General features: G+C 38.5%; 1 long non-coding RNA gene and 1 other non-coding gene across 2 annotated transcripts; both read right to left on the bottom strand.

The window, feature by feature from the left end:
- Nucleotides 1-854: 854 nt before the first annotated feature.
- Nucleotides 855-1,361, bottom strand: LOC114460486 (uncharacterized). Its single transcript, XR_003673651.1, has 2 exons — nt 1,302-1,361; nt 855-1,194 (listed from the first exon to the last, which is right to left on the bottom strand). It is a non-coding gene; the product is annotated as an uncharacterized LOC114460486 (long non-coding RNA).
- Nucleotides 1,362-8,418: 7,057 nt separating this feature from the next.
- LOC114460487 (U1 spliceosomal RNA) lies at nt 8,419-8,582 on the bottom strand. Its single transcript, XR_003673652.1, has one exon. It is a non-coding gene; the product is annotated as a U1 spliceosomal RNA (small nuclear RNA).
- Between the last annotated feature and the right edge of the window lie 1,078 nt (nt 8,583-9,660).

The raw sequence follows: 9,660 nt of genomic DNA, 5'->3' as shown, positions 1-9,660 counted from the left end.
CTAAAGTGGCTTGATTATTTGAAAATGATATTTAAAAAAATACAGTAAAAAAATATTTACTCCTAATAGATGTTTCTGCTCTTGGTATTCATTTATTTACTAGTTTTTTTTCTGTAAGAGCCCTTGAAACAACAAATATATAAGACAGAACATAAAACATCCTATAGTAGACTGAATATGAACATATACTGTATATATAAATATAAAACATAATCAGGGTTCCCACCAGGAATTGTTCACAGCATGGGGTAACATTTTGAAATGTACAACTCTTTGAGGGCCAAATTTAGTGAAGTAAAGCTTTGTTACTGCCTCACTTTAAAGCCTAAAGTTATTTGTTAGTATAAGGGTTAGAATCATATAAGTTTCTATCTCCTCCTACTCCTTTTTGAACATGTACAGGCTTCACGTGCAGGATTTTAATCATTTATTCTCACTTTGCTTTGTTTGATTGTTTTCTAAATTACTATTATTAGCATTTTCATTGTAGTAGATACACTGTTGTTTTGTTTATGTTCAAAATTAAATTAATTCAAATGAATTGGTGAGAGTTCATGGATGAATGTAGTTAGAGTTAAGCCTGGTATACGTACTCCACTAATAAATACTCACAGACACTGTATAGACAAGAAATAACATTTTATTATACTGTACAATATATATATGTATGTAGTTATGCTTAGCACACATAACTACACACATGAACGAGTGCATTCATTTATAAACCATTACATGTGTGCAGATGTCCACGTCACACCTACTGGGAGAGCACTGGGAACCATTAGATTGTAAAGGATCAATAAATAATCATGAACCATGACAAAAACCTGGTGTAAAATAATAGTAATAGTCAATAATAATACATTAGCAATTTATTGATGGAAATTGGCTCAAGTTAAGCCAAAAAAATGCATGAAATTTGGGTTGGGATGTATGCATCATACTGTTGAGAAAAGGAAAAATCTAAATGTCATATTCCATAAATCATCTTCTCCATGTGTGAGCTGTGTCAGTCTGTACGAAGAACTGATGAAGAAACATCCCAGTGATGAAGATGAGCTTGGATTCAGATGGAAAGTGAGTTGAAAATTCAACAGTTTTTTGTAGAAAGTTGAAACCAAAGCAGTCTGTGTAAACACTGCAGTGCTGGTGACGAACATCTGGAACTGTCGGATTCTCCTCTGAAGCAAAACTCTGCAATCAAACAAGACAATTGACAGTCATTAGTATCAAAATCATCTTTATTTTTACATTAAACACGTATTCAGATTCTTTCTGTGTAAATGAGAGGCTTTACTTACATTGATTGTTTTGGTGAATAGAAGTCTTTCTGTCCTCTGGTAATGTTTCCTCCTCAGGATGCTGTGGATGCTGGTGCTCCTGTCTGACATTTTACAGGTATTAGTATAGCGTAACATCTACCTATTTTTTTTTTTTATTAAACGTGTAGTATTTTTGCTTACATTGTTTTGGTGAATAGAAGTCTCTGTCCTCTGTTGATGTTTCCTCCTCAGGATGCTGTGGATACTGGTGCTCCTGTCCTCCATCTTCATCCTCCTCCTCCATCAGTAGATGCCGTTGTTCCAGTCCAACATTTTACAGGCATTAGTATAAAGTCACCTCTATTTTTACATTAAACATTAGTTCAGTGTCTTTCTGTGCCAATGAGAGGCTTTACTTACATTAATTGTTTTGATTGTTTTGCTTTCTGTTGATGTTTCCTCCTCAGGCAGCTGTGGATGCTGGTGCTAATGTCCTCCATCTTCTTCATCCTCCTCCTCCATCAGTGGATGCTGGCACTCCTGTCTGACATTTTACAGGCATTAGTATAGCGTAATGTCTCCATATTATTTTTTATTAAACGTGTAGTATTTTTGCTTACATTGTTTTGGTGAATAGAAGTCTTTCTGTCCCCTGTTGATGTTTCCTCAGGATGCTGTGGATACTGGTGCTCCTGTCCTCCATCTTCATCATCCTCCTCCTCCATCAGTGGATGCTGTTGTTCCAGTCCAACATTTTACAGGCATTAGTATAAAATCACCTCTATTTTTACATTAAACATTACTTCAGTGTCTTTCTGTGCTAATGAGAGACTTTACTTACATTAATTGTTTTGCTTTCTGTTGATGTTTCCTCCTCAAGCAGCTGTGGATGCTGGTGCTCCTGTTTAACATTTTACAAGCATTATTATAAAGTCAAGTTTATTTTTACAGTAAAGGTGTGTTCAGTATTTTTACTTACATTGTTGTGGTTGATAAAGAAGTCTTCTTTAGCCTCTGTCCTCTGTTGATGTCTCCTCCTGTCCTCACTTGCTGGGATTAAAAAGGTTATCTCTAATTTTTAACTCTAACCTAACTCAACCTAATATATTATGTATGTTTTCATAACAGTGACAGGACAACCACTCCAACTGTGGCCTGTCATAAAGAAACAAAAAATAAAATCCTTACCATTAAAAAAGTCCCGGTACCAGTCGTTGCCTGGGACATCAGTCGTCTCGCAAGACGCAAAGGCCAACTTACCTGAAACAAGGAAGCCGGGTACAAACGGGGAACTCTGCTCATAGATGGAGAGGAGCAGGAAAAGGAAAAGTACAGATGACTCTAAGATGAGTCAGAGCTGTCGTCCCGTCTCGGCCTCTTCGTCCCAGGCTCACAGTGACTGTCAGAGTCGGACGATGCAGGTTCCTCAGAACCGTCTACGTACCTCTTCCTGGAGACACTGCGTCCAAGTGGTGACTCCTGGGAATACTCACCTTCAGAGTCACTGGAGGCTGAGCAAGCAGACTCCTCAGGGGTCTCCCAGCCAGGGGTCACCTCGTCGAAGTAGAACGCAGTCCACTCAGGAAGCTCCTCCTCAGGGGCGTCTGTGTCTTCTGGTTCTTCAAGGTCTTCTGGTTCTTCAAGGTCTTCTGCTGCTTCTGGAGTCAAGTACCAGGTCGGGAGCAAACCCAGAAGTTCGGCCCAGCCTGGGACCAAACCCGGAGGTTCTGCCCAGTCTGGGACCGAACCCGGAGGTTCAGGCAAACCTGGGACCAAACCCGGAGGTCCTGCCCAGCTCTGGACCCAGCCTTGCGTTCCAGCGCTGTCAGGGAAAAAACCTATAACTAAAAAGTAATTTAATGAATAAAGAAATAGGTTAGTATACAGTGATTTAAAAATATATATAATTTCATCACATTACAAATATCAAATCTTTAGATTAAACATTACCAACATTATTCAAATGAATCACAGAAAAATTCAAACACAAACAATGCAAACTACATTTCACCCAGTCTAACTGAACATCACTGGCTGCTAAAAATAAACAAAAACACACAAAAAACATTCAATTTTCTAATATTTATAAAGTATGAAATAAAATACACATTTCTAATCAAATCTACCTCAGATCAGGACTTAAATATTTTTTACTTTTTCACTAAATACACCTCTGCAGCCCAAACGCTCACTTCAGAGTAAAATTATCACTAAATCTATCAGCATTTCTTAATTTTCATTGAGTTAACACAGTTTTCTGAACGCCTATACATGTTTATTTTTAATTATTCGACCGTTTTTAAACCTAAACCTGTGTAAAGTTTAAACCAAACGTCTCAGGCCACAAACCTAATTTAAAGACACAAACCTCACGATTAAATGATACAATGTTTAGGCTCCATCATGTTTAATGCTAATGATTAAAGTAGGTTTATCAGATGAGAATAATTCAACATGACTTACACTCTGGACACTCTGCCATGCGTGGCCCCATGGTCTCCTCCTGGTCTTAACTTCTCCTCTGGTTTGAAGTCTTTCTCTGTATGGTACGGGTCTGAAGTCCTGGTCTGGTTCTGGTTCTGTAGGAGTCTCTAAAGAGACTTTTCTGTGGGTCTGGTAAACGTTTTCTCTCTTCAAAGCTCTCCGCACGTCTGTCTCCGTCTCTCGCTGCTCGCAGACTAACTGAAAATCAGCAGGTGATTTTTAAATAACGCCTCCTCCTTGTCACGTTCACGTACACACGTACAAAATGTATCATGATACACGAATATATATATTTTTTTATGTGTATGCATTGATATGGGCTCTCTAAACGTTTTATATGACTGATAAAATAATATATTTACGTAGCATGACCATATATTTATTTTCACGTCAGGTTTTGCGCATAAAGTTAATTAGGATGCGCAGGTTTCCTACGGACTTTGAACGTCTCACTGTGATTACTTTAATTTACTGTAACTCCGCCAATAATTGCTCTATCGGGACAATTTATGTATTTTTCTGTTTTTTGGATTCATTTTGTTTTTTATGTCATTTTGTGTGTTCATCGAGTCATTCTGTAGCATTTGCTGTTATTGTCATTTTTTTGTTGTCATTTTGTGGATATTTCTGTTTTTGTAGTCATTTTGTGTGCTTTGACCTTTGCTCAAGGTCATATTTAAGGTCAAGGTCAGTCTTCTGTTTTTCCTGCATTATATAACTTGTCAACAAATCCAGATACAGGTTGTTATTTTTGCCAATTGTTAATTGCCAAATACGTATTCTCCTTTCAAATACAGGTCTTGTCTAGTTTAAACTTATTTTTGTAGTCATTTTGTGTTTTTCTGTTTTGTTTTTTTGTGTGATTTCGTATGTCTTTGTAGTGGGTTGATTCGCTGATTTTTATTGTCATTTTGTGAATTTTTATTGTCCTTTTTTAAAGTTTTAGAGTCATTTTGTGTTGCTGTGGTTTATGTTATTTTGTAGAGTTACTTTGGGTCTGCACAAAATTATACTGAAGGCCACATGTGGCCCCTGAGCCACAAGTTGCCCTTGTCAGTGTTAGAAGCACTGTGGACCTTTTTTGTTTGACACTTTGAAACACTTTCTATTAAGAAACGTATATATAGTATCTCTCTCGTTGATGAGGTTCCTGTGTTTTTAGAATGAGACCCAAACATTTTATTTTTTTTACAGAATCATTGCAAACCTTTGAGGATATAATGAGATCTGCTGTCATCTAGTGCATTTCATGAGAAATTACAGTATTTATAACAACAACAAAACCTACCAACAGGACTTTTGTGTTCTATTACTTGAAGGTGAAAAAAGATGTAGGTAAATTTGTGTGTCATCTTTCTTAATGTACATATCACAGCAGGATGAATAAAACTTGAAATAAACATATTCCTGTGAAAATATATTTTTGGCTAAAAAAAAAGGGAACATTTACAACTTTTTTTTTTTTAAACACAGAAAAAATGTGTTACTGCGTATGAAATAAATCCTGAAACAGAAGAAATCCAACACAAAGTCAAATATGATAAATCAATAACTTTTTGGGCTCATTTGAAGTAAAAAGAAGCAAAACGGCACAAGTTTAAATTCTTAGTTTAAACTACATTAAACCATGTAAAGTTATTAAAAAATAATCATTTGAGCCACTCCATATTGATGGGTGTGGCCACATCTCCTCCCACAGTGTGTATTTCTTTAAAAACGGGAGATTACACTCTTGCAATAAAAACAGGTCTGACTTAAAAGAGCTAAGAAAGGTTAAAATACTCTGGGCTCTAACTCTCGACTTCACGCTTCTCACATTGATAGTAGAGCAGGTGAGAGCCATGAGTATATATATGTTAAAAATAACAGGTATAAAAGTTTAAAAGACTACTTTGTAAAACAGGCTTTGCAATAAAAAAAAAAAACGAGAGCTTTATGTGATGTCTTGTAAACAGAGCTTCTCTTCAACTTCAACTGGTGAAGAATGAAGGTTGGGAGCTCCGTTCCCCACCAGGACCTGCAGGCTTTGCCTCTTTCTAGTTTTTAACCTTACGCCCTTTGGGGTTGATTGAAGAGCTATTTCTAGGAAAGAGACCTCGTTGGGTGAGTCGAGCGGGAAGACTCTGGGATCCTCCACAGACCAGCTGTTGGAGAGATTTTCAGCTCTTCCCCTTTTCTCCTCTGAGGCCACTGGGGTCCCAGGGGACAACTCAGACGCTGGCCTCTTATGAGGCTGGCCATTTGGGGGAGGGGCTTTATCTTTCATCTCAGTTTGTGTTATTTCTCCATCTTCTTCCTGCCTCACCTCACCACTTTCAGGACTCTCCAGTGTTGAGGAGGCCATAGGCCCCTCCCCCTCTCCTGATTTCTCTCCTCCAATTACAGACTTTGGAGGGAGATTTGAATTTTTTGGCCTCGCCTCTCCAATTAACTCTTGTCCATTTTCTTTTTCAGTTACTCTGTCCACAACCAATTCTTTTTTCTTTTTCAACATGTTGGCAAAAGATTTCGGACAATCTCTGAAAAGGTGGTTTGCCTCACCACAGAGGTTGCACTTTCTGCCATTGGGACACTGTTCAAAAGTGTGCCCAATTTCTCTACACTTCCCACACATAGTGATAACACAAGCCTCTGCTAGGTGCCCATGCTCCCCACATTTCCGACACAGATTTGGCTGTCCCTGGTAATGGATGTAGCCTCTGTTTTCTCCCAGTACTATCATTGAGGGGAGATGCTTCAGGCCCTGGTAGCCTTGGGGGTCCTGCCATTGCTGGATAGGAACCCTCCAAGCACAATTCCAGATGCCATCTTCATCCCTCACCTTGGTAGCCTGGCCTTTAACAGTGCAGAATCTACCCAGCCACAAACAAATGTCTTCTGCATTCACCGTTTCATTGAACATCCTGACAATTACTGTTTTCATAGAATTGTCAGTCAAGTTTTCCACTTTAAATGCAGACAGCTGGGGTTTCACATTTTCATATTTAGGCCAAAACTGCTTGAGCAGAGCAGAAACTCACGTCAAAACCTTTGTTGAGAGGAAGGGTCAGGATGCAGTTCAAATCCTTCGGTGTGAATCCGAGTATGGTCTGGATAACCTTCCTTGAGAAGTCTAAACGAAACATAGAAAAAGACTTCCATCAATTTCTTTAAAAGTAAAACGTAGACTGTGGTACCTCCGCATGCCGGCATGGTTGACCGACATGGTGGAGGTACCACAGACCTAAAAGGAAAAAAACCAAATTAAAACCCAATAAATATTTAAAACAACTATAAATGCAGAAAAGATAAAACGCTTAAAAACTAAAATTTGGGGGAAAGCTAAATTGAGCGTTCAAGATTAGTGTCAACCAGCTATGAAGAAGCTGGCTTTACAACAATTATTGAACACAGAGAAAATATACCTCCTCACACCTGGCAGAGTCAATACCACAAGGGCAAAAGACTGTCACCACCTTAAAGAGGCGATCGCTGTCTTAGCCAAAAGGCCGAGAAGCGATACCTGGGCTCAGTCACAAACAGGGAAGTCATTCCCGTAAACCTCCTTTACTCTCGCGGTGAAAGATTAACGCCATCACCTTCCGAGTCACAACACCACATATACGGTAATTATTTAACATGGATGCGTTGATTTCCTTGGTTTGTGCCGGTAACTGAGACAAAAACCACGTCTTGATCAAGTTTATGTGAGATGACGTGACCAAATCTCGTCCAATGGAAAGCATAGGAGCCATCAGCTACAAAAACAGAGTTCTCATGTTACATAAACACAAGAGAAATAGTACAACACCAACGTAGATGGTACATAATACGACTTTAAAGTGGATTTTGGGGCACAGATATAACTTATCTGATGGAATGTAGTGATGCTAGTTTGTCCAGTCTCCATCGCCTGTGATGTGTTTTGCCTCCATGTAGTGGACAACCAACAATGATGTAGCTGCTTAAAGCAACCAATGTGTAATATAAGTACTATTCAGGCGTAAATATGTCTAAAAAGGCACTCACTAAACACGAACACACTCACAATAACCTCAGGTGAATGGAGAACTTGAAATATAACTTCATAGAAACAACTCCCATTGTATAACCTAACAAGGATTTGTCTCTAACAAGTAGACATTTATGGGTATCACAACAAATAAATGTAGCTCCTGCCCTTGTATTTAAAACAGCTGAATATTTGCAAGAAAACTCAAATGAACAAAGTATTTGAATTATTAACAAATGGTCAAAAAGGTAAATATGATGATAAACGTAATATAAAACAACACTAATTTGGCTGAATTTTACATTTCTTATTAGCTCAACCAAATTTCTATTTTTAAAAAAAATTATATTAAGTTTATTTAAAAAAAAAAAAAAAAAAACGCACATTAACAGACACAGTGGACTCTTAGCACCATTTTCTGTCTCGTTAACTTTTTTTCTCTTCCTCTGAGCTCTGCCCAACACGGGTGATCTCTCATCCAAAGGTGCACTGCTGCCACCTACATGTCACCAGTTGGTCACTACATCATGGTACAAGCTCGATATTCACAGGAGAGCTTCGTCACACTATCTCCGAGTAACCCCTGCCTAAAAACACAGCTGACGTCTTTGGCAGTCATCTTCCGTTACTGGTGGACAACTTAACAGAGATATTTCTTTCAAGTTATGTTGACAGATTGATCAGGAGAGAGCGCGAACGCAGTCCCCCACTACCAGAAATTATGCAGTCGAGATTCCCACATTTGGGGAATTCGCAAAAGTCAGCACAGCCGCAGTGCAATGGCTAAGCCTCGTCCTAGGTGAACCTCCTTCATGATCAAGGTGTCTCCCCTGCCAGGTAAGTATGAGTTGTACACAGAGAGCTTAGGGAGGTCATTCACCGACAGACACAAGAGACTCACGGTCACACAGCAACAAGTTTCATAGTAATCCTGTTGGTTAGATTAAACTGAAGGACTGTATAATAGGTTGGTTCGTTGTGTGTTTAAGCTTCATTCGCCCCCGGGGCGTCGGTCAGGACACAATAACGAGAGCTTGAATGGATGAAGTTTAACTATTTAGTCAATAGTTGCAGGCACAGGTGAATAACAGGCATGAGGACGAATGAAATAATGGGTACAGCTCTGAACAGGTGTATGAGTGTGGTTCTGTAGAATACAGACAAGAAATAATAATGATAATAATACCACAATAAATATTCACAATATCACATATCAATACTGTATAATTCTAATACACAGGTTATCACAGCCCATAAGCTAAATAAACAATCTCAAATAGGATGATAACTTTGACACACATTTACTGTAGCATTACAAATAATTTAAGCAGTAAACCATAACTAAATAAAGGTCTTTACAGCCTTAAACGGCATCAATTTAGCTTAAATAGAAATCTAAGGCAGGCTGCAATGCACCTGTCAATCAACCTAATAAAATGGCGGTGCTAACTAACACCTATGTTGGGCATGTCCAAACAGACAGCAGACTAACACAATATACATGCTATACATTTAGTAAAGTGCTTATTAACCTAAATAAACTATTTAAACAATAAACCACCGAGAAATATGAAGGGAAAATGCTTAAAGCACAGTGTGAACTTAAGCAGATACCTGATGTTGCATCATACACGAACACACAGTCACAACAGCACGTGAGACAAACGTTATAGCAGAACTCACTCAATAAGTTAACCAAATAGTGTACTTACATCCAACAATGACGCACACCAACACTTGAACACTGCACAATGGACTTTGAAGAGGAAGAAAACTAAACTTAACCGGAGTTTACTCTCCACTGCAGCTGCTAATGATCAGTGCTCATGCTGTTAAGGTGGAACGGGTGAGTTAACGTCTGCTCTTAAGGTGGAACTGGTGAGTTAACATGAACCCTTAAGGTGGACACATTAAATGCAAATA

This window comes from Gouania willdenowi, unplaced genomic scaffold (genome assembly GCF_900634775.1).
Source record: "Gouania willdenowi unplaced genomic scaffold, fGouWil2.1 scaffold_46_arrow_ctg1, whole genome shotgun sequence".
Lineage (NCBI taxonomy): Eukaryota > Metazoa > Chordata > Actinopteri > Blenniiformes > Gobiesocidae > Gouania > Gouania willdenowi.
This window is presented reverse-complemented; position numbering and strand designations above follow the sequence as displayed.